Genomic DNA, 26,094 nt, shown 5'->3' with positions numbered 1-26,094 from the left:
AAAAAAAAAAAAAAGGAAAGGAAAGGAAAGGAAAGAAAAGAAAAGGAAAGAAAAGAAAAGAGAGAGGAAAGGAGGAGAGAGGGAGGGAAGGAGGGAGAAAGCAAGAGCGAAAGGAAGGAAGGAAAGAAGGGAGGGAGGGAGAGAGAAAGGAAGGAAAGGAAGGAAGGAAGGAAGGAAGAAAGGAAAGGGAAGGGAAGGGAAGGGAAGGGAAGGGAAGGGAAGGGAAGGGAAGGGAAGGGAAGGGAAGGGAAGGGAAGGGAAGGGAAGGGAAGGGAAGGGAAGGGAAGGGAAGGGAAGGGAAGGAAAGGAAAGGAAAGGAAAGGAAAGGAAAGGAAAGGAAAGGAAAGGAAAGGAAAGGAAAGGAAAGGAAAGGAAAGGAAAGGAAAGATGAAGGAGAAGGGTAGGAAGAGGAGAAGAGGAAGAAGAAAGCACCAACAGACTAACAAAAAATAAGATGAAGAGCAATGAAGACAACTGGACTTGACCTCTGGCCTGCATGCTCAGGTTTACACGTGTGCACTTACACCTGTGTACATGCACACAAACAGATAGATATACATGCATACTATAGTGATTTCACTGAGAATGGCTCCCCACAGGTTCATATATTTGAATACTTGGTCCATAGTTTTAGGAACTGTTTGGAAAAGAGGCACAGTATTGGTAGAAGAGGTGTGACACTGGGTATCATTCTCAGTTAGTTCTCTCCCTCCCCTTCTCTCTCCCCATCCCCCTCTCTGTCTCTCTGCCTCTCTCTGTTTCTCTCTGTCTTTCTCTCTGCCTCTTGCTCTGTCTCTCTGTCTCTGTCTCTGTCTCTCTGTTTTTCTCTCTGTCTCTCACTATCTTTGTCTCTTGCGCTCTCTCTCTCTCTCTCTCTCTCTCTCTCTCTCTCTCTCTCTCTCTCTCTCTGCCTTATTCCTTGTGCTTGTGGATGTGATGTAAGCTCTAAGCTACTGCTCCAACACCATCCCTGCCTGCTGCCATGCCCCCCACACACACACATGATGAGCTCTACCATTCTGGAACCATGAGCCCTCAAATGTTGTCACTCCTGAGTTGGCCATGACGCTTTGTCATAGCAATAAAAAAGTCACACACACACACACACAAACGCAACGAAGAGAAAACAGTTGTGTCAGGGCTACCTTCAACACACGGAGCCTGTGCTGAGTCTGGGTAGTGGTAAAACTGACTGCCAGCACCAGGTGTTTTAATAACCAGCTCTCCAGGGAGGAGGGTACGGTGATTTCAATGAGAAATGCCGACCACAGTCTTGGGCCTTGGACACTGGGTCCCCAGTTGGCAATGCTCTTTGGGGAGATTTAGGCAGTGCAGCCTTGCTGGAGAAAATGGGCCACTGGGATGAGCTATCATAGCCTAAGGTCTCACGGCATTTCCAGTTCTTCATCTGCTTAGTGCTTTTAATAAAGGGGTGAGCTTCCAAGGCCCTGTTCTTGCTGCCACACCCAGTTTCCCCACTATGGTGGACTCCTATCTGTCCCTCTGGAACCATGGTCTCAAATACATCCTCCATGCTGGAGGTGGCTTTGGTCATGGTTTTCTTTTCTTCTCTCTTCTTTATCATGGAAACAAAAAGTTTACTAATACAGAGGGTGAAGCCCCAGGCCTTGCTATTGACAGCGCTCCATGAGGTAAACGCTCCTGCTGTGGCCAAGCCAGCATTGCTCTTGAGCCCAAGAGGAGACATAGATCAAGTCCCTCTGCATTTGTACAAGCTGGCCCCAGCTTCTATGGCTTTCCTTCTGAATAGACAGTCCGACTTCTCCAACTCCGTGCAGCAGATACGCTGGCGCGTTCTCCCCTTCCTGGATGCATGCAAGAATATTCTGTGCAGCAGTTTGTTCTCACAGCCGTTCAGAAGTAACCTCTGGGCACATCAGTTAAGCTCAAACAAGTCTGAGTGCATCAGGGAGGCAAAGTGCTCTGCAGGCCTCAGAATGAGGCAGATGTACCATGCCGGGGCATCATTTGCAAGCTAGATCCTAAGGGACTGGTGCAGAGCAGTCTGCGTGCTGCACCATCTGGGACAGCATAGCACGGGATGGCTATTAGCCTGCCTACATATATGTAGGCTATCTTGAGTAGTAATAAAGAAAGGGGCGGGGGGGAGCGTACACGGTGGCTTCAGGGAAGAATTTGATTAGATGGTGCCCTGAGTTTAATTAGAGCTGTTTCCATGAGTTAGGGGTATTTGCTGAAGAGCAGGTGACTTATCAATGGCTATATCACTTAAGAAAAAAAATGACTCCCCAACCCCGGTAACCATCAGTCATCAGGTAGTTCCTCGGCTTGGGATGAGGTCTCGTGAGCCCCTCCCCCTTCATGACAGAACGTTGATGAGCTCACGCTCATGCAGGTCTTGCGCATGCGCGCGGCAAGTTCACACACAGCAGTTGCGTCGTGTCCAGAAGATACCGTTTGGAAGCAATCCCATCCTCCAACTCTTACATTCTCTCTGCCCCATCTTCCACAGCATTCCCTGAGTCTTGAAGGGTTGTGGTAAAGATGTCCGACCTGGGGCAAAGCTCTCAACAGTTAGCTATGCTCAGCACCGTGGCCAGTAATGAATCTCTCTGTACCCACTGCTGTGCACAGCCAAAAGAAACTCCTCGGACCAAGGCCAGCCCTCACTCATCTGTCAGTACACTGTCTGAATTCTTCATGGTGTCTATTTAAAGAAAGCAAAAGGCAGTAGCAGAAAGTAGGCGAGAGGAATGATGGGATCAGTTAGCGAATGAGGAGACCCGGTGAACCGCATGACCCAAGCTATTTCATCGCAGCTCGCACACTTCCTGCAACCTCTGTACACAAGCCTGAGCTGAGGTCTGTTTCAGGGACCCTGGGTGATGGGGTTCAAAGAGAAACCACAGAGCATTCGCTGCTGTAATAAGGCCACACACTGAAATGACTGTGGATGCCAGACAGGCACCGTGAGTGTGGGAAGCTGCCCAGGGAGTGGCAAAGCTGAATCAAAGGTTTAGCCATGCACAGGGTGAAGCCACAACTCTGCAGAAGTGGAAACCCAGGGTTGCTAGCTTTAGTCACATGTCACATTTCCAAAGAAGTCATATATCTACTGTAGGCAGCTGAGGAGGCGGCTGCGTTGGTAGCACTTGCCATGCCGGCATGACCCAGAACCCATGTGGAAAGCCAGATGATGGAAAGGAGACCTGTCATGCCAGCGCGGGGGAAGTAGAGACAGAAGGAACCCTAGGACGCATTAGCTGGGCAGTCTTGCTGAATCGGTGAGCTCTAAATCCAGTGAGAGACACTGCCTCAGAAATTAAGATGGAGTGACAAGGGAAGATTCTCAGTGCCAATGTCTGATCTGCGCCCGTGCGCGCGCGCGCGCGCGTGTGCACACACACACACACACTCACAATCCAAAACAGTATGTGAAATCCCTTCTCCTTGCAAAGCCACTACCTTCGACAGATGCCAACCACATAATGTGGGCAAAGGAAACATACTAGGACTTTGTCATTGGAGAGAGAACAGTTGCATCTCCATCCCGGAGATGTGAGGCTCACTTTAGGCTGAGCCTTAGATGAGGAGCAAGCACCTGGACCTGCACACTAAGGACAGGAACCCTATCAGTTCCCCCAAGTCCAAGACAATTAAATGTAATGATGGTATTTCCAAGGTCAATTAAGTCCGAAACCTCTTCCTCTTGATGCTATGTGCTAAAGGATTTTAGGAGCTATGAAAAGTCTGTCAAGCTCATATGAAAGTGAAGAAGGAATGGGGGTGGGGTGCATGGGGCAGACATGGACAGAGAGTGAAGCATGGTCACATGGAGAGCTACGCCACACAAGCCACAGCATCACATCTGCCTCAGGACAGGGGCGAGGCCAACGATAGGAAGTCCAGGCATTTCACAAGTGGTTTATATTTCCTTTGACATGTATGTGTAGCTTCAGGACTTGAACCCACAGCCTCCGACATGCTAAGCGAGCACTCTCCTACTAAGCAATGTGCTCAACCCCTCCCAACAAGCTTGCTGGTTTATTGCTCTGCCTGCCAAATCCCTGTTCCTGTTCTAGTTTGATTAGAACTGTCTGAGCCCATCAGAATCAGCAGGAGATTCAGCTCTCAGTTGATAGAGTACTTGACTAACATGCAGAGTCCTGGGCTCAGTTCCTGGCATAAATAGCGTATAATGATGCACATCTGTAATCCCAGTACCCTGGAGGTGAAGGTAGGAGGGCCAGAAAGTCAAGAGACCAGCCTAAGCTATAATGAACCCCCATCTGGAAAAAAATATGTACACTTGTACACACACATGCACACATACACATATACACACCTAGACACACACACATACATAGACACAACATACAAATACACACACATACATACACAGACATATACACACACATAGACATACACATAGACACACACATAGACATACACAACATATATATATATACACACAAATACACACACAGACGTATACACACACATAGTCATACACATAGACATACACACACATACACATAGACACAACATACATACACACATATAGACATACACACATATACATAGACACAACATACATACATACACACACAGAGACATAAACACCACAACATAGACATATACTCACACACACACACACACACACACACACACACAGAGTGGTGACTTGAGGATTGGCCCATGGTCTTGGGTATTTGAATTTTTGCTTCCCAGTTGGTAGCACTATTTGGGGGAGGCTAGGAGGAAGTGTGTCAGTGGGGATGGGCTCAGGGTCTTCACTTGCCCTACTTCTAATGTACGCTTTAGGCTTCTTACCTACGGCTTAAGATGTGAGCTCTCGGCTTCTCGTTCTCCTGCCATGCCTGTTACTTATGCCCTGCCTCCCTTCACCATCATGGATCCTGCTCCAGCTGGAACCAGAAGCCAAAATACTTTCCTCTGACACTTGTCTTGGTGATGTTGTTTTATCAGAGCAACAGAAAAGTAACTAAAATATACATACATGGTACATATATCACATGAAATAATATTATACATGCAAACAGCAACAGAAAATTAGCTAAAATATACATAATACACGCATGGTACATATATTACATGAAGTAATATTACACACACAGCAACAACAGAAAACTAACTAAAAATACATAGACACATGATACATATAGTACATAAAATAATATTGTATACACAGCAACAACAGAAAATTAACTAAAATATACCTACATACACACACACATACACACTGTGATTAATTTGCCCTCAGTGGCTCCTGGCTGAGAGTGTATTGATTTCTAGAACTCAAGGACCTCAGCAGGAACCCTGGAGCTTCTATAGAGCAAGCCCAGGTGGAACTGAGATTAATGACCACAGCCACATCACCACAGACCCAAGAGTGACCATGGTGACAGAAGCAGCTAGCCCACCCCGTCCTCTGAGCACCTACTATAGTCAAGGTCCTTTGGAAAACAGAAAACCAAAAGTCACCCAGTGACATCAGTGCATCTTCTTCCTGCGGAGAAAAGTATCACTTTTCAGGGTCCAGTGACACATCAGGATAATTCTAGGACTAGAGAGATGGCTCCATAGTGAGCAAAACCCTTGCCTGCTGTGATGGCTGATCTTATTAGTTTTACACCCCTGGGAAAAGAGATCTTCAATCTAAGAATTGTCCCTATAAATTAGACTGAGAACATTTTCTGGACTGCTAATTGAGGTGGGAGGGCCGAGCCCACTATGGGTGGCACCATGCCTAGGCCTGTGGGCCTGAGCTAGGTAAAGAAGCAAGCAAAGAGCATGGGAGAGCAACCCAGTAACCAGTGTTCCTCCCTGGCTTCTGCTTCGTGCTCCCACCTTTTCTGTTTGTCTCAGTGATGGACTATATAAGCTGTAAGCTAAAACAAACTCTTTCCTCCCCAAGTTCCTTCTGGCCGAGATGTTTATCACTGCCACAGAAAACAAACTAAAACACATCCCAAGAGGACCTGAGTTCAATCCCCAGAACACACATAAAAACCTGGCAAGGCAAAGCTTGCTTTGTAACCTTGGCAATGGTGAGATGGGAGGCAGAGACAGATAGATCTCTGGAGATCACTAGCCAGATAGCCTAGCCTACTTGACAAATATCCAAGCCACTGAGGGACCCTATAGCAAGGAATAGTAGAAGTTGCCTGAGGAACAACAGCTGGGGTTGTCCTCTGACTCCCACAGGCAAGCACACCCACTTGCACACAAACCAAATTTCAGATACACCACACTCAACAGGATAATAGTAGAAAGAGAAGAATGTTACAATGGAGTCTTCTTTGAATGAAATTAAAAAGGGAGAAGAGCCCAGGACAACTGTCTGTGCTGCGCCCAGCCAGAAGGAGCTGGCAGGAGACCCATCTGTGCTGGTAGAATGATGTCCTTCGTCAGCCAGTCCAGCTGTCCCCGCTTCTGCAAGGAGGACAAAGGGCTTTACATAGCAAGGTCACTCCTCTTAAGAGAGCCAACTTGGACCAAACTTGGTCTCTTTCATTCAGAACTTCCTTGTATTCTTGGCTCTTAGAATAGGCCAGAACACTCCAACACTGTGATGTTTCCAACCTGTGTTAAAGCTGAAATCACCATGTATTGTAACCTCTTATCTACAGAGCAGGAAGCCAAGGTTCCAGGAGGTTAAGTAACTAGTCCTACCAGAATAAAACAGACCACAGGGATGAATGAATCTAGTCTATTCCAAAGTTATTCTCTCTCCCCCTCCCTCTCCCTCTCCCTCTCCCTCTCCCTCTCCCTCTCCCTCTCCCTCTCCCTCTCCCCCTCCCCTCCCTCTCTCTCCTCTCCTCTCTCTCTCTCTCTCTCTCTCTCTCTCTCTCTCTCTCTCTCCTCCCCCCTCTCTCTCTGCAAATGTCGGGGTGGGTGCAGGAACATATGGAGGCCAAGATGAATATCAAGTGAATATCAGTCCCTTTCTACTTTGGTTGTTTTGTTTTGAGACAGGGTCTTTCTTTATAGCCCTGGCTACCCTAGAACTCACTCTGTAGACCAGGCTGGCCTCAAACGCACGGAGATCCACCTGTCTCTGCCTGTCAAGTATGGGGATTAAAGGTATATGCCACAGTGCCAGATCCTTACTTTTGTTTTTTTAAGATGGGGTCTCTCACTGGACCTGAAGTTCATAGATTTAGCTAGTCAGGCTGGCCAGCAAGCTCTTGGGATTCTCCTGTCTCTGCCTCTCCGTTGTTTGAACTACAGGCATGTGCGTATACCTGGCTTTTTTGCATGGACCCTGGGATGCTAACTCAGGTCTTCATATTTGTGCCGCAAGCACTTCACCACTGAGTCATCTCTGCAACCTTTATTGTATTTATTTTTAATCCTGTACTATTTGTTCAGTTCCTATGTTTTGGTTTCTCTTGGTTGGTTGGTTGGTTGGTTGGTTGGTTAGTTGATTGATGTATTAAGCTCCAGCAAGCCTGAAATTCTTTATATCACCAAGGCTGGCCTTGAACTCACAACAATCCTCTGACTCAGCCTCCAGGAGCTGAGATTACACACATGAGCCGCCACACTCAGCTCACTCTTTACCGTAGAAGCAAATGCATAATTGTGATGATAAACTTAAAATCCATGACAAGTGTTTGTATTTCCACCCCCACTCGCCTTTATTATCCAAGCGCACACGAAAACACACGCATGTGTCGGTTTTGTCAGGACTGGTCAAAACACGTTCTCTGCACTCCTTACAAAAGTACAGAGCGCTTTGCGTCAGGCAGAGAAAATAGCAGGAAGAATTTCAGGTTGCCAACAGCTCATTACCTGGATGAGAGCTACCTTGAAATTACCACAAGTGGGCTCAAATTACACTGTGTCAACTTGCAGATAACCTGTTATCATTTAATACCGGCCCTGCGTGGATTTATAAAGCATCTCTGCTCTGAGTTTGACTTCAGAAACGGTTCTGGAATCCAGTGAACACCAGGTTTACCAAACGTGAGAGCAACCCTGGCTACTTTGGCCGATCGGGAGAAATAACAGAATCCTAACGTGGCACCTGTTCACTGCTCATGCATGGAATAAACCAAGCACTTCCATATGCTAGACCTTGGTTTGTGGAAACGAAGCTACAGAGGAGGCACATGGGTTGATTCCCCAGGCCTCGGGGAGCTTTTGCTCATGAGAGTCTGAAGATAGACCCATAAGGTGGAAAGACATCAGGTTGTCATAAATCCTATAGAGGAAAGCAAGCTAAGGAGCAGGAAGGTGGCTCAACTCCCACCAATGGGTCAAGCGCTTGCCATGTAAGCATAAAGACTGGAGTTGGAAGTCCCAGAACCGAAGCGAATGCTGGGAAACACATGGTGGCCGCCTGTAATCCCAGCACTCAGGAGGCAGAGATCCCCAGGGCAGTCTGACTAGCAAGAGAAGCTAGAATCAGCACACTCTGGGTTCAGCAAGAGACCCTGTTGCAAAAAAATAGTGTTGAGAGAGCTCAAGGGAGGCACCCAACATCAAGTCTGTGTGCAAATAGGCACACACTTATGTGCACATGCATGCACACACACATACATGCACACACACATGCACACACACACATATAATTCTACACACCACACACACACACACATGAGAAAAACATACATGCACACATACATACATGCACACATACATACATGCACACATACATACATGCACACATACATACATGCACACATACATACATGCACACATACATATAATACATATAAAACATGCATGCACACATACATACATGCACACATACATGCACACACACATATAATTCCACACACCACACACACACATACATGAGAAAAACGAAAATGAAAATTAAGTTCAGACAAAGGGAAGTGCTAAAGAAAGACTTTTTTTTTAAAATAAAATGCACCAGTCAACTCAAGCTGTACTGACACAATGCTTAGACCTGAAGCCTCAACAACTTGTTGTATTATGGTGCTGGAGGCTACTGTGGAGGCAAAGTCGAGGATGTAGTCCACACAGTCTCCAGTGGAGTCTCTCCCCAGGGTTTACTATGGCTGAGTTCTTGCCACACCTTGCCCTGGACTTGGTTCTATGTGTTGGGAGAGAGCCTATGTGGGTCTAGGGAGAGAATATGAACTAGTTCTCTGTAGTCTCTTGCTATGAGGACACTACTCTTGCTGGATTAGGGCCCTCACCTTGACTTAATTATATAAGTCATTAGTCCAAACACAGTCACAGGGGTACTAGGATTTTAGCGAAGGAGTGTTTAGAGGGACATAGGCATTCAGCCTATAGCATTCAGGATAGATAGATGGAGATAGAGCTTGCCCAGGGCAGCCTTTACTATTTGGCATTTGTACCTTTAGGCAGTCTCCTCCCACATAAATCAGGAATGACCAAGGCATAATAGAATTGAGCAGAAAATAAGAGATTTGGCTTCCAGGGCTAGGTCTTAAAAAGCCCAGGTGCTGTCCTCAAACTCATGATCCTCCTGCCTCAGACTCTAAATTGCTGAGGAGCAAAGGTGTGCAGAGCACACCCCACAAGTCCTCTTTGTCCTTCTATCATTCACTCAGCTCATTTAGTCTGTCTCCCCCAGACACACACTAGGATATAAGTTATGTGTTGGAAAAAAGAATGTCCATTCGTTTGAACCATTCAATATGACACACACCTAATAAGTATTTGTCAAAGGACTTAATAAAGCCCTGGGGAGTAAAGATGGTATGCTTCGGGACAAGAGCAGGTGGAGAGAGGTGGAGTTAACGTGCGTGCCTAGGGAAGCCTCCGGTTGCTTTGGAGAGGGTGAAGGGGGCAATAAAGGTCAAGTGTAGAGAACATGGCTGAGGAGGAGAGTTCTTCCCTTGAGGTGGGTCCAAAAGACTAGAGGGAACTGGAGCTGTTGAGGAGAACGATTAGGCTAGCTTTCTGTAAGGAGTGTAAGATACATACAAAGTTCCATTTCCACAAACTGCACACACCAATTCTTTCTTGCTTGTTAATGCTTAGCAAGCTGTCGGAGTCAACATCCTAGGAGGGAGACAGAAGCCAAGGGTGGAGAACACAGCCCCCACTTGAGCTGCTCGCTTGTCTATACCATCCCCGTCCCCGCATATCTCCTTGGCTGGCTTCCTTAGAGTGGAATGGAGGTTTGAATGAGGACCAGAGTTTTAATTAATCAGACACTGTTCACGGTGGCTCGGCTCCAGCTCATCACAGGGCAGCCACTTCCATCCACGATCCTCAACTCTTATAATTATTATCAACATCCACAGCCTACACGGCGGAGGGACACACGGCAGGGCAGCGAGGTAAGCAGTTCAGCCTCGCCATGACCGGGTGCTAAGCAAATGCTCTACTTTCCCACGATTTTATTCTACAACCCTCGGACCCGACTCTGCCATCTTTCTTTAAATAGAATCCGCTTATTTAAAGCAGGGAGCCATTCAGATTTGTTTCCTACCAAATCTTGCTGAAGCTTGTTCTCCGGGAGTGCTGCAGGCAGAGAGATGTCTTTGAAGAACAACAAAAAGTGGCCATTCCTACTGGAGCATGGCCAGAAAATTAAAATACAGAGATAAGAATCCAATTGTGCATTGCTCACATAAAATCACATTGAGATTGTGCATGCAATGGTGCTTAAACCTATTCAGAGAGAGAAAAGAAATGTGTTGCCTAAAGGCCTTATTCTCAAAATTACACACACACACACACACACACACACACACACACACACACACACCTATCTGGCTATCTTTATGTCTTTATTTTATTCTTGCTATATTTTATCTCATAATAATAGTATACCATCTGCTAAAATAGGCATAAGGCTCCTTTTTCTTCCAGCCTTCCTGTTTTGGAGCATCTACTGATGCGCTTGGAAACCCCTTTCCCATTTCTCCTTTCCCAACCTTTGACCTTATACCCTGAAACCATTATTCTTGTAGAAGCTCCCTTCCAAAAAAGAGTCTGGTTTCTTTCTTGTTTTTTTTTTTGTGGGGGGGTGGGGGTGAGAGGCAGGGGCACAGAGGCAGGAAGGACAGATCCCACTGTTACCCTCAGCAGACTGAAGGGTTCCACTCGATACTTTTTGAGACCTCAACTCAAGCAAAACTGGGATTTGTGATTTTGTTCCAAAAAAGAATTTTTGGACAAGCTGGTATATGGCCAGAGCTGGGGATTAATAAAGACATTTTGATACAGACAAAGAAGATGGGTAAGAAGTAAGACAGCCTCAAGACGGTAGATGTGGGCTTTTCTGGGACGAACCTGCTCCATCCTCTTGGCTATGGTCACATGCACCATTTTAGTGAGTTTTGAAGTTGCTACCTTCAAAGGGTTGCTAAGAAACCTGATGAGATCACTGTGTGGTTCTGAGGACTTCAGTTGATAAGGACCCCCCAGGACACAGGAAGCTAAGATAGGCTCACTGCCAACAAAGTTAACCTTCTGTTTGACATTCTCAGGCCATGCAGGGGGTAAGGAGTGAGGCCCAAGGTCGTTGTTAGAGCAAATACTGCTGGTTTTCCTGGAATGTCTACTTTCCACTTGTCAAAAGGCTTTGCAGAGACTCTGAGGTACTGACTGGTTAAAAGTTCACACCATTCTTCCAGAGGACCAGAGTTCAGTTCCCATCACCCACAAACAAAGAAACCAGTAAAGTGTGGTATCTGAACAGCAGAGTCCCTCAGTATAGCTGCCAGCACCAGCCAGCAGCATATGGGAGGGAGGCTACAGACGCAAACACCTCAGGATATAGTCACTAAACACAGTGCAGAATTAGTAGGCCATTCAATGAGCTTTATTAGTTATCAGGAAAACACAAATTATGAGAATTTGAGACAACTTTACCTCATTCTATTGGAAAATAACTGAAAAAAATCTAAGACTGGTTTTTGAGGCCACAAAGAATGCCATGGATAATGAATGAGAAAAGACAATTTGGTATCACGTCACTGAAGGCAAGAGAACTTTACATACAACCTACCAATTCTACAACTAGGTGGAGATCTAGAGAAACACCTAAAAAGGAACTCTCTGAAAAGAATTTACTTTCTTTCCTTCCCTTCCTCTCTCCCTCTTTCCCTCCCTCCTTCTTTCCTTTCTTTCTTTTAAGGCAGACCTTGCTGTATATTCCTGGCTGGTCTGCAACTCACATAGATCAGCCTGCCTCTGCCTACAGAGTGCTGGGATAAAGGCACCTACCATTACACCTCCCCGCCCACAGAGAGAGAGAGAGAGAGAGTCAGAGAGAGAGACAGAGACAGAGACACAGAGAGAGAGACAGAGAGACAGAGAGACAGAGAGAGAGACAGAGACAGAGAGACGGAGAGACAGAGAGAGAGACAGGCAGACAGATAGACACACACACACACACATACATACACACACACACACACACACACACACACACACACTGTGTCCACTTAGTATGTGCATGGATACCACCTATCAGAGCACAGATAGCCTTTGAGGGGCCACATCCCTAGAGAAAGCTGAGTCTCTATGCCCATAGCCACAGATTGTCAATAATACTTCCTCAGCCAGGGCTGGGCTTCGTTGCTCTCTCTCTCCTACCTGTGTTTGGACTTTGTCTAGATTGATCTTAGGCAGGTCTTATGGATGATTGTTTTTAAAACAAGACAAGACTTCTCTACATTGCTCAGGCTTGAGTCAAAACCTTTCCATTAGCCAGGCAAGCCTTGAACTTGCAAGTCTCCTGCCTCAGTCTCCCAAGTAGCTGAGATTACAGGCTTGTTCAGCCAGGGCCAACTATGACACGTTTTTAAAATAAACTCTACTTTTCATGCTTTCCAGGCCACTCGGTGTCTTAATTACTCTTCAGTTGCTGTAAGGAGGTACTGTGACCAAAGCTACTTCTAAAATCAAAGTGTTTAATTGGGGGGTTGTTTACAGCCTTAGAGATTTCATTCATTATCATCATGGTGGGGAGCATGGTGGCAGTCAGGCTGGCATGGCTGGCACTGGAGCAGTAGCTGAGAGCTCACATCTGATCCACACCACAAGTTGGAGAGAGAGAGAGAAAGAGAGAAAGAGAGAGGATGGGTATGGTCCTTTGAAGCCTCTAAGCCCACCTCCAGAGACGCACATGCTCCTACAAAGCCCCACCTCCTAATCCTTTCAAAACAGTTCCACTAACGGGGGGGGGGGCAAGCATTCAAATATTTGAGCCTACAGGAGCCTAATTCTCATTCAACCACCTCACCCAGTAGTGAGAGCCACAGAGGCTCTACTCGGTTCCCCTTTCTCCTTTCCTTAAAACAGTCGCAGCTTTCATGTGGGATCCTCTCCCTCCAACGCTAAGGCTCCAGATCAAGCCACATGCAGCTGCCTTCATCAAATGCTGAGCTGATTGGCTTACAGATAACATGGGAGCAGGGCTGTCCAATCAGAAGGAGCCCCAAGATGACTGGGAAACACCCTTGCCCTTTTCTACGGATCTAGAGTCTTGGAGGAGCGGAGCCCATCTTGCTCTAAGCCCGCCAAGTGGAAGCTGAGGATGAAGCCAGCAGAGGTGGGAGGTGAGCTAAGTGAAGGGAAATAATTAAATCCCAATGACATCATTTATGAGCTGAAGTAACTAAACGCAAATCTACTCTTGAACATCTGACTGCCTGAGCCATAAACTCCCCTTCTGCCTAAATGATTTTTGTCTGTTCTGTGACTCACAACCCCCAAATTTCTAGACCATGAATAGCTTTCTTTATCATTTGAATAATTTTTGTTAATTCTTTGAGAACTTCATTCATGTGTATAAAGTGTTTGGAGCATATTCACCCCAATTTCTTCCTCCAACATTTCCAACATCTCAATACACCTCCCACTCAACTTCATATCCTGTTTTCCTTTTAAAGTAATAACCATTGATATTGTTGTTCTTCCTATGGGGTTGCAAATGCCTTCAGCTCCTTCAGTCCTTTCTGTAACTCCTCCACTGGGGAACCCACATTCAGTGCAATGGTTGGCTGTGAGCAGCTGACTCTGTATTTGTAAGGCTCTGGCAGGGCCTCTCAGGAGATAGCTATATCAGGCTCCTTTCAGCAAGCATCTCTTACCATCCACAGTAGTGTCAGAGTTTGGTGACTGTATCCGGGATGAATCCCCAGGTGGGACAGTCTCTGGATGGCCTTTCCTTCAGTCTCTGCTCTGCACTTTGTCTCCATATTTACTCCCGTGAGTATTTTGTTCCCCTTTCTAAGAAGGACAGAAACACCCACACTTTGGTCTTCCTTCTTCTTGAGCTTCATGTGGTCTGTGAATTGTATCTTGGGTATTCGGAGCTTTGGGGCTAATATCCACTTATCAGTGAGTGTATACTATATGTGTTCTTTTGGGTTACCTCACTCAGGATGATATTTTCTAGGTCCATCCATTTGCCTAAGAATTTCATGAATTCATCATTTTTAATAGCTGAGTAGTTCTCCATTGTGTAAATGTACCACATTTTCTGTATCCATTCCCCTGTTGAAGGGCATCTGGGTTCTTTCTAGCTCCTCGTTATTATAAATAAGGCTGCTATGAACATAGTGGAGCATGTGTCCTTGTTATATGTTGGAGAAACTTTTGGGTATGTCCCCAGGAGTGGTATAGCTTGGTCCTCAGATAATAAATATCATATCCAATTTCCTGAGGAACCACCAGACTGATTTCCAGAGTGGTTGTACAAGCTTGCAATCCCACCAACAATGAAGGAGTGTTCCTCCTTCTCCACATCCTCGCCAGCATCTGCTGTCACCTGAGTTTTTGATCTTAGCCATTCTGACTGGTGTGAGGTAAAATCTCAGGGTTGTTTTGATTTGCATTTCCCTGATGACTAAGGATGTTGAACATTTCTTTAAGTGCTTCTCAGCCCTTTGAATTTCCTCAGTTGAGAATTCTCTGTTTAGCTTTGTTCCCCCCACCACCCTGTTTGTTTGTTTGTTTTTTTGTTTGTTTGTTTTTCAAGACAGGGTTTCTCTGTGTAGCCCTGGCTGTCTTGGAACTCACTCTGTAGACCAGGCTGGCCTCGAACTGAGATATCTGCTTGCCTCTGCCTCCCAAGGACTGTGATTAAAGTCGTGCACCACCACTACCTGGCTCTTTCCCCATTTTATAATAGGGTTATTTGTTTCTCTGGAGCCTAACTTCTTGAGTTCTTTGTATATATTGGATATTAGCCCTCTATCAGATGTAGGATTGGTAAAGATCTTTTCCCAGTCTGTTGGTTGCTGTTTTGTCCTATTGACAGTGTCCTTTGTCTTACAGAAGCTTTGCAATTTTATGAGGTCCTATTTGTCGATTCTTGATTGTCTTAGTCAGGGTTTCTATTCCTGGACAAAACATCATGACCAAGAAGCACTTGGGGAGGAAAGGGTTTATTCAGCTTACACTTCTACATTGCTGTTCATTACCAAAAAAGTCAGAACTGGAACTCACACAGGTCAGAAAGCGGGAGCTGATGCAGACAGAGGCCATGGAGGGATGTACATTACTGGCTTGCTTCTCCTGGCTTGCTCAGCCTGCTCTCTTATAGAACCCAAGACTGCCAGCCCAGAGATGGTCCCACCCACAAGGGGCCTTTCCCCCTTGATCACTAATTGAGAAAATACCCCACAGCTAGATCTCAAGGAGGCACTTCCCCAACTGAAGCTCCTTTCTCTGTGATAACCCCAGCCTGTGTCAAGTTGACACATAAAACCAGCCAGTACAATTGACCCCTTGTCAACTTGACACACAAACACATCACTAATAAGCCTCAACCCTAAGTTCTTATTCATCCCCAAGATCTTAAATAACTTTAAAAGTCCCACAGTCTTGACATATTAAAAATTCAATCCTTTTAAAATATCCAATATCTTTTAAAATCCAAAGTCGTTTTACAATTAAAAGTCTCTTAACTGTGGGATCCACTAAAATATTTTCTTCCTTCAAGAGGGAAAAATATCAGGGCACAGTCACAATCAAAAGCAAAAATTAAACTCCAACTGTCCAATGTCTGGGATTCAACTCACGATCTTCTGGGCTCCTCCAAGGGATTGGGTCACTTCCCCAGCCATGCCCTTTGTAGCACACACCTTGTCTTCTAGGCTCCAGCTGCCTGTACTCCACTGCTGCTGCTATCTTGGTGGTCATCTCATGGTACTGGCATCTCCAAAACGTTGCTTTCTTCCACTGTAACTAGGCTTCACCAATAGCCTCTCATAGGCTCTCTTCATGGTACTAAGCCTCAACTCCTTTGCATGACCCCTTCAGCCCTGGGCCATCAATTGCAACTGAGGCTGCACCTTCACCAATGGCCTTCCATGGCCTCTCACAGTACCGAGCCTCAGCGTGACCCCTTCATGCCTTCAAAACCAGTACCACCTGGGTAACTCTTACACATTACCAAGTCCAGCCACAGCACAAGGTACAACCTTGGCTATTTCTGGAACACAGCCTCTATGCTCTCAGAAAACACTTCCCAGAAGATGCTGGTCTCTTCTTAATCACCGCTAATTTCTTAGCTCCAGCTAACCAGCATAAATAGTCCCGGTAATACAAAGTTTTTGCTTTAGTAGTTCTGGTATCTTGTTAATCACAGCTGATTCTTCAGCCCCAGCTAACCAGAACCACAGAATCTTCACAATCAAACTAGCAATGGCCCTGAAAAAAGTCTTTAATCTTCCCTCTGAAATTTCACAAGCCAGGCCTTCATCTTCTGCACTGTTCTCAACATTTTCTTCCAAGCTCCTACACAACATTTGACAGAGCTCTTAACACCGAATGGATCTTCTGGCCCAAAGTTTCAAAGTCCTTCCACAGTCCTCCCCAAAACATGGTCAGGCTGTCACAGGAATACCCCACTATGCTGGAACCAATTTGTCTTAGTCAGGGTTTCTATTCCTGGGCAAAACATCATGACCAAGAAGCATGTTGGGGAGGAAAGGGTTTATTCAGCTTACACTTCCACACTGCTGTTCATCACTAAAGGAAATCAGGACTGGAACTCAAGCAGGTCAGGAAGCAGGAGCTGATGCAGAGGCCATGGAGGGATGTTCATTACTGGCTTGCTTCCACTGTTTTGCTCAGCCTTCTCTCTTATAGAACCCAAGACTGCCAGCCCAGAGATGGTCCCATCCACAAGAGGCCTTTCCACCTTGATCACTAATTGAGAAAATACCCCACAGCTAGATCTCAAGGAGGCACTTTCCCAAGTGAAGCTCCTTTCTCTGTGATAACCCCAGCCTGTGTCAAGTTGACACATAAAACCATCCAGCACATTGATCTTCGAGCATAAGTCATTGGTGTTCTGTTCAGGAACTTCCCTTGTGCCCATGTGTTCTGGAATTTTCCCCACTTTCTCTTCTATTAGTTTCAGTGTATCTGGTTTTATGTGGAGGTCCTTGATCCACTTGGATTTGAGCTTTGTACAGGGAGATAAAAATGAATCAATTTGCATTCTTCTACATGTTGACCACCACTTGAACCAGCACCATTTGTTGAAAATGCTGTCTTTTTTCCACTGGATAGTTTTAGCTTCTTTGTCAAAGATCAAGTGACCATAGGTGTGTGGGTTTATTTTTAGGTCTTCAATTCTATTCCATTGATCTACCTGACTGTCACTGTACCAGTACCATGCAGTTTTTTAATCACAATTGCTCTGTAGTACAGCTTGAGGCCAGGCATGGTGATTCTGCCAGAGGTTCTATTATTGTTGAGAATAGTTTTCACTATTCTGGGTTTTTTGTTATTCCAAATGAATTTGAGAATTGCTCTTTCTAATTCTATGAAGAATTGAATTGGAATTTTGATGGGGACTGCACTGAATCGATAGATTGCTTTCAGCAAGATGGCCATTTTTACTATATTAATCCTGCCAATCACGAGCATGGAAGATCTTTCCATCTTCTGAGATCTTCGATTTTTTTTCTTCAGAGACTTGAAGTTCTTGTCATGCAGATCTTTCACTTCCTTAGTTAGAGTCACACCAAGATACTTTGTATTGTTTGTGGCTATTGTGAAGGGTGTCGTTTCCCTAATTTCTTTCTCAGGCTGTTTATCCTTTGAGTATAAGAAGGCTACTGATTTGCTTGAGTAAATTTTATATCTGGCCACTTTGCTGAAGTTGTTTATCAGGTTTAGGAGTTCTCTGGTGGAGTTTCGGGGGTCACTTAAGTGTACTATCTGCTAATAGTGGTATTTTTTACTTCTTCCTTTCCAACTTGTATCCCTTTGACCTCCTTTTGTTGTCTAATTGCTCTAGCTAGAACTTCAAGTACTATATTCAATAGATAGGGAGAGAGAGAGAGAGAGAGAGAGAGAGAGAAGCCTTGTCTAGTCCCTGACTTTAGTGGGATTGCTTCAAGTTTCTCTCCATTTAGTTTTATGTTGGCTACTGGTTTGCAGTATATTGCTTTTACTATGTTTAGATATGGGCCTTGAATTCCTGATCTTTCCAAGACTTTTAACATGAAGGGATGTTGAATTTTGTCAAATGCTTTTTCAGCATCTAATGAAATGATCATTTTTTTTTTCCTTTGAGTTTGTACTCCACAGAGCTCCCAGGGATTAAGCCACAAATCAAGGAGTATACATGGCCTGCAAATGTAGCAGAAGATGGCCTTGTCAGGCATTAATGAGAGGAGAGGTCCTTGGTCCTATGAAGGCTCGATAGATGCCCTAGTATAGTGGAATCGAGGGTGGGGAGGTGGGAATGGGTAGGTGGGTGGAGGAGCACCCTCATAGAAGCAGGGGGAGGGGGATGGAATAGGGGAGTTCCGGGAGGGGGGAAACAGGGTAAGGGGATAATACTTGAGATGTAAATAAATTAAATAAATAATAATAATAATATCCACTGAGTCCAATTAATACTGTTCATGAAGACATGGATATGGGACCATCCCCTGGGACATGACAACCCAGCATGATTCTCTTTGCTTCAGCAGCAATCAGATATCAATAGCTCCTCACCTGGGGTGGGGCTTTGGGAACCTTTCTCCCATTCATTGGGTTTTTTGACTGTCACACAACTGCTTGATCTTTAGGTCAGAACCCCAGATAGGGTAGCTTAAATAAATATGAGGATCACACACACACACACACACACACACACACAAAACCCAAATGATAGCAGTAAATTAGACTTTTGAATGTTCAGTGGTAAAAACTTTTTCAAAGTAAACCTGTAAGAGATCCAGAGTGTCTCCAGTACTGTGCACTGTGTTACAGCATGTGAGTGACTTCACTGCTGTCTTGGTTCCGAAACGCAAGTTAGGACCGGAATAACAATTTTAGAGTCAATGTTCTACCGTGAAACCATACACTGTACTTCGTATGCCATCGCACCGTGGGACGTGCAGAAACGCTGCCTGCGCACCTCAGACTCCATCGCGCCGTGGGACGTGCAGAAACGCTGCCTGCACACCTCAGACTCCATCGCACCGTGGGACGTGCAGAAACGCTGCCTGCGCACCTCAGACTCTAGGCTACATCGACGGTCTCAGAAAGTTTTCTGCTCCTCTGAAAACAGTTTAGTGATGGAAAAAAAGACTTTATCTGTTTTCTTTATGCCACTCTCCCAGCATGCACCTTTTCGTATGTCTTTGTATGGTTCTGTGTCTTTGTATGGGTCTGTGGTAGAATTTTGAGTCTAAATATTGTTATTCCAATTGCTAACAACTGGAGATTAGAGGATACTTGGTTTGGGATTGGGAGAGAATTTCCAACAGTTTCCGGAATGACCCTAAATAAACATCAGCCATTTTGGACTACATAGTCACATGCAGCAGAATTGTCGGCATTGACAGTGATCAAATCAGCAAACGTCAACTCTGGGGAGCACTGAAACTGTTCCAGGTCCTGTAGTATCAGGGTGTCGTGCTTTATGCAAAAATAAATTAGCTCATTAGGACACAAATCTGCTTTCCTCTTTAATAAATAAATAAACACAATCGTATGCATGTTAACAAAATTTCTTTGAAAATAACTTTATTTATCATTTCCCAACATTAAATGTTTGTTTTTGTATAGTTATGGGATAAAAACAAGACCCAAAACATTTCAATACCCACTTTCCATAGCACTGCCTTACAAGAGGTATCATGAAACAGTAAATTTTTTTCCACTGTGAAATCTTTGTGGTGTTTTTTTTTTCTAGGCTATTCTACATAAGCAGTGTTTCTGTCTCTTACTTCTATGGGTATAGATCTAGCTTATCTCTTAACCTGTTTCTAGGTCAACAGTGTCAAACTCAGAATCATTTCTTTGTCAAAATTCTCCTAACATGGCTAAGGTCAATAATCTATTACAGGTAAGTTCATCTGAAACACCAGTTGTGTTTAGAAGTGATCAGGTAATGTGATATGTTAAAGTCACATCATAAAAGGAATTTAGACAAATTCACAGGACTAATGCCCATGGGAATGGATACCCAACAGAAGCAAGCCTCGCCTTTCCACGGGGAAGGAGGTCGTCAGAGTTATCACCAGGATGCTCTTATTCTGACAGAGGCTGGCAACACTTGAAAGGATTCTCACCTCACCAGCTAGAGACAACGAGCTGAGACTGGAGAGTTCCAGGCGCTTCTAATACATGTTTGTGCCACCCTACGCCCAGTAGGTGCACAGTCACGATTCTCAGTCAGAAGTATGGATGGACCCATGAAGACCTTGAAAATGGGACTTCCTAGGAGTCTCCTGAAGGATGACAGCCATGATGGACCATCAAAGCCCTCTCAGTAGGAAGGTGGGAGACCCAATGGCAACACTTGGCAGAACTGCAATCTCCCACTGCTGGCCTCCTCCCTTCTCTCCGTGCCACTTCCTTCTCCCCCGTACTTCATCCCGCACCCCAAAAGCCCACATCCTCCGACCCTTGAGGCACCCAATTCACACCCTCTGAAGAATGTCTTAAAGCCAAAGAATTAAGTGTTTCTTTCTCTCTTTCAAGTTCAGTGAAGTTTCCATGGTTTCACAGAATCATGATGGCTTAGCAGAGCTAAGTTAGAAGCAGAGCCGTGTACCTTACAGGATAACTGACGTGGCAGGCCAACATCCTTAAACACGGCCTTATGGGAAAGATGATAGATGATAGGAGCAAAGCTGTATCGGTGTGTTTCAGTGAATGGGAAGAGGCGGGAAACACAGAGTAGACTCTAGCCCTGGAAGCAGAGGAAGAACAAGCATTAGTTTCTACAAATGGGTCAGGTCACAGACCTAACTCATAGGCTGTTCAAGGAAGTCAGCATAAGGACTAGAGAACAGTTATCAAATGGTCAGCCAGAGAAAGAGCAGAATGCACATGTGGAATTACCACTATTAATAGTAATAATAATAGAAGCATAGGACATGAACTCAGTAGGTAATAATAGCTGGATAGTTGTCTATTGTTGAAAAGATTTCATTGTGAGGTAGCCCCTGGGCGAAGGATCTGGCCAACAATTTGCATTTTGCACCCACGTTTTTGGCCCTCATTCTTTGTATCCACTTCATGGCGTATCTATTACAGATTTCAAGATTACCTTTTCTAGGATTCCTCAGATCTGAGGTTAAAAACCTTTAGTACATTGCAGGCAACAATAAGCAATGGGAAACAAAAACCCAGCACTAAAGGCCTGGCTCTTCTTTTCTTGGGAGATTCGCTGGGTGAATACACTGATTTTCCTTAAAGGTCACTGTGTTGTTTTGAAACACCTCGCACCTGACACGGCCCTCTTCCTGTGGGACGTAGCACAAAGGTCGTCTAAGAGACACTTCCTACCATTCACCCATCAGACCATCATGCTTCCCCCACGGGAGAAACAACTCAAGCTGGTCCATGAGTTCACGAGGGAGTTTGCGGGGGGGGGGGGGGGGAGTTGTTATCTGAGATCAAGACAGTTAAGCTTATTTTATACATCTTCTTCCATTTGAGTATGATTTGTTACAGTGGGTGTTTATTAAATTTTTACTATATACTGGGAGGAAACATACTAAAGGTTTTGAATGTATCATTTCATTGAGACCTGAAATTTATCTTCTGAGGCAAGTTATTATTAGTCTCATCGTAAGATTATTTTTATTTATGTGTCGACGTGTATGTTTACATGTAAGCCCGAGGAGGCAGAAGAGGGCATCGGGAGTTGGATCTGGAGTTATAAGTACTCATGATCCACCGGATGTGGGTGCTGGGAGCCAAACTAGAGGCCTCTCTGAGAGCAAGAGCATCAAGTGGTCTTAACCACTGGGCCATCTCACCAGCCCCCAGTTACTCTTGTTTAAATAATAATAATAAGACAACAGCCAGGTGTGGAGGCATTTGAGAATTGGAGACAGGAAAATTGAGGCACTCAAAGTAAACCTTCGCTACATAGTGAGTTTGAGACCAGCCTGGGCTATATAAGACATTGTCTCGAAAACAGAAGAAAAAGGTGACAAAGACTCACAGAGTCTTAGGAGTGTTCCTTGCCTTGGGGGAAATGTCCGGTGAATAGTGAGAACGGAGGAGCCCTTCCTCCACTCTAAGCTCTGTGACCAAATGAAAGTGTGGGCGATGGAAATCAGGAGAGTTCTGAGGAGCTGAGAGGGAAGCTGGGTCCCTCAGACATGTGGTCTCTATTCTCTGAGTCTTCTCCACACTGCCGGAGCTGACCAGCTCACTCCCAAAGATAAGAACCTGAGAACTTCTCAAACCTAAGGCAAAATGTATCACAAAGAAGGGGAACACAATAATTGTCTAGCAAGGACATATGCCGTCTCCTTCCACCACCATCCCCCACCCCCTTGTGCTTCTGAGAAGAGTGACAATCCCATTTCTCAAATAACAACAGAAGGTCCTAGGCTAGAAAGATGGCTCAGCAGCTAAGTGACAAGTTATTTCTCTGCTGGTGAAATGCCAATCCAAGCCAGATTAGAATGTATTAAAGGCAGGTTTATTGGGAAGCTCCTCTTGGGTGAGTTCACTGGCCTCAAAGATTGAGACCAGGAAGTGGGTGGAGAAAGAGGGAAAGGGGTGTGGAAGGAGAGAGAGAGACAGAGAGAGAGATAGAGACACAGAGAGAGACAGAGAGAGACAGAGAGAAAATAAGAAGGAGGAAGAGGAAGATTAGGAGAGGGGGGAAAAGAAAGAGGAAGGGAGGGAGGGATGGTGGGAAGGAGAGAAGGAAGGAGAGGAGAGGAGAGGAGAGGAGGGGAGGGGAGGGGAGAGGAGGGGAGGGGAGGGGAGGGGAGGGGAGGAGGGGAGGGGAGGGGAGGGGAGGGGAGGGGAGGGGAGGGGAGGGGAGGGGAGGGGAGGGGAGGGGAGGGGAGGGGGGGAGGGGAGGGGAGGGGAGGGGAGGGGAGGGGAGGGGAGGGGAGGGGAAGAAATGTTGTCTAGATTATAGAGAGGAGCCTCTAGGGGAAGGGCAGCCCATCCCCTGGGCTGGAAAGATCAGGGTTGAGGGCAAGGTGTGCCAGGTAGGGACTGAGGAATGATGGGAGAACCTAATGGCCAGGTCTGCTTTAATATGTAAAATATGCACCTCAGTCCCTTGTTCCACGTCTGAAACCAAACAAAAAGCACTGGCTGTCCTTGCAGGACCTGAGACCAGTTCCCAGCAACCACATGGAGGCTCACAACCATCTGCAACTCCATTTCCAGGGGACCTGATGCCCTCTGTGGCCCTCCACGGACAGCATCCCCACATGTAGTACACAGACACGCAGGCAGCAAAACACTCATGCACGCAAAGGAAATGGAGCTGTGTAAGAATATCAGGTCCTGAGGGGTTGACTCAAAGACCAGAGCTACACTTGGCCTTTCTGGATGTTTTCTTTGCTCTGTCTAGTTATATTGAAATATTTGAGTAAACATTGAAAAGCCAGGAGATTGAGCAAGGTGCAGTCGTTAAACATGCCCATTATTTAAAAGAAAAATCAAATGTTACAAATTTACAGTGGAATACATTATAAACGAAGGGAAACCGTGTAAAATAACAACAGGAATAACAAGTGTGACCTCAAAACAATTATGCTGATGCCCAAACTGAAAGACGATGTATTGAAAGGTGCCAATGAAAGGTGTCTATCAAAAGCTGACCTATGGCGGTCAGAGGCGAGGAATGGTTCCACAGAGATGGGGCAGAGAAGAGGGGAAGAAAGAGGTTGGTATAAGGAGAACTGGGGAGTGGTAGAAAAGTCCACAGTCAGTTACTATGACGTTCCCATAGCTGTACTTCCATATCAAGACCCTTCAAGCTGTCCACCACAACGTTGTATGTCAGCTCTCCCCCAGCAACAACATCCAAGAAACACTGAAGTCCACTATGGCCTCAGAGTTTACTGTCCATACCACTTATCCTAGTGGGAGATGGTCTTCCGTCTACTGAGTCTATCTGCAGGAAGCCATGTAACAGGACAGGCAGTGTAGCATGGTCCTGGGGATGCATCCAGTAGTGTAAGATTATCTTCCTTATGTTAATAGGTATGAGAAGATCCATCTTAGCTGTGGCACAGATTACCCCCTACGTAGGGGTCCTGGGCTATGTAAAGTGGAGAAAGTGCCAGTTAATTTTTGTCAACTTGACCCAAACAAGAGTCATCTAGAAAGAGGGATATCCACAGAGAAGCCACCTCCATCAGACTGGCCTGGGTCCATGTCGGAGGCATTGTTGGTTTTCTTATGACTTATGATTTCAGAGGGCCCAGCCCACTATGGGCGGAGCTATCCCTATGCGGGGTTGTGTTAGAAAGCAGGTTGAGTGAGCCCCAAGAGCAAGCCAGCGAGAGGCAGTACTCTTCTGTGGCCTCTGCTTCCGTTCCTGCCCTGGCCTCTTTCAATGATGGGCAGTAAACTATAAGCAAAATAAGCCTTTCCCTCCAGACATTGCTTTTGGTTATGGCTTTATCACAGCAACAGAGAAGCACCTAGGACAGCCAGCACTCTCTGCTGTGGAGTCCAGATGCAATGAGATCAGCTGCTTCAGGCTCCTGCCTCGGTGACTTCCCTGCCACTATAGACAGAGAACTGATCAGAATAAACCCTTTCTCCCGCAAGTTGATTTTGTCATAGCAACAGGAAAAAGAAACTTAGAAGCATTTTAATTGGCTTTCCTGCAAGTCCTGAAAAGGCATAAAAATGAAAGTTCGTGTCTACCGAGGTAGTCAATAGACAGGTAGGATTTTATTCTGTGCTTTTTGTTTGTTTTGTTTTTGATTATTAGTTGGCTGGCCTTTAAAAAAAATTAATTATGTGTATATGTGTATGTCTGGGGTGGGGGTGTTGGGTGGGTTTAACAGGTGTGAGTGCAGTACCTGTGGGTGCCAGAAGGAGGCGTCAGATTCCCTTGGATCTGGAGTTAAGGCAGTTACAAGCCTCCTAGCTAGGGTTTGAATGGGTCCTCCGCAAACACAGTACCTGCTCCTAATTGTTGAGCCATTTCTCTAACCTCATGTTGATTTCTTGAGACAGGCAGGATCTTTATAGCTCAAGCTGCCGTGGAACTACAGACTTTGAACTCTTGGCAGTTCCCCTGACAGGGCCTCCCAAGATTAAAGGTTTGAAGCACCACACCCAGTTTTTCCTGGATTTTGAATTCCATTAATGTCACCACAAACTGTTTGCGTAAGTCTCAAGAGAATTATAAACGGAGGGAACAAACAGAACGTACCCAAGGGGATCAACGACAGACATGCAAGAGCCTGGCCTCACCGCTCTGCAGGGATTGGGGCCACAATTCGCTCACAGTCAGAGGAACGAAATCGAGAATAAGTGTTTGTCATGTTCCTGACACCCTAAAGCGCTGGACAGACTTCCTCATATCACCTATTCCAGCAGCATCCACCCTCACTCCTATTACCGGCAGGTCCTCACCACCCTGCCCAGCCCACAGCCCCACCAAGCCAATCACATCTGTTCTAGGCATCCCATCAGCCAGTGGTACCCATCTTAGGTGGTTGTATCCCCTCTGAGGACTAGCCCATCATCCTGCTTTTACCCAGAAAGTCCATCATCACGCTGTCCTTTCTACCCGGAACATTCTCTTTAAGTGACCAAGGGATGCCTTCCTCTCTTCCTGTTGTGTTCTGAATGTGAAATGTCCCCTCAAGCCTCAAGGTACTTGCATACTTGATTCCCAGTTGGTGATGCTGTTCAGGAGGTTAGGGACCTTCACTGAAGAAA

The 26,094-nt window shown here is 45.6% G+C and overlaps 1 long non-coding RNA gene and 1 pseudogene across 1 annotated transcript; both read right to left on the bottom strand.

Annotated features, from left to right (window-relative positions):
* LOC147002165 (glyceraldehyde-3-phosphate dehydrogenase pseudogene) overlaps window positions 1-19,396 on the bottom strand; it is a 34,207-nt pseudogene extending 14,811 nt beyond the window's left edge.
* Window positions 19,397-20,051: 655 nt separating this feature from the next.
* Window positions 20,052-26,076, bottom strand: LOC147002164 (uncharacterized). Its single transcript, XR_015044565.1, has 3 exons — window positions 25,910-26,076; window positions 24,265-24,454; window positions 20,052-21,118 (listed from the first exon to the last, which is right to left on the bottom strand). It is a non-coding gene; the product is annotated as an uncharacterized LOC147002164 (long non-coding RNA).
* Window positions 26,077-26,094: the final 18 nt, after the last annotated feature.

The sequence above is a fragment of the Mus caroli genome, unplaced genomic scaffold (assembly GCF_978045245.1).
Source record: "Mus caroli unplaced genomic scaffold, Mus_caroli_1 scaffold_11, whole genome shotgun sequence".
NCBI lineage: Eukaryota > Metazoa > Chordata > Mammalia > Rodentia > Muridae > Mus > Mus caroli.
Note: the sequence above shows the minus strand (reverse complement) of the source record. Positions and strands in the feature narration are given on the sequence as shown.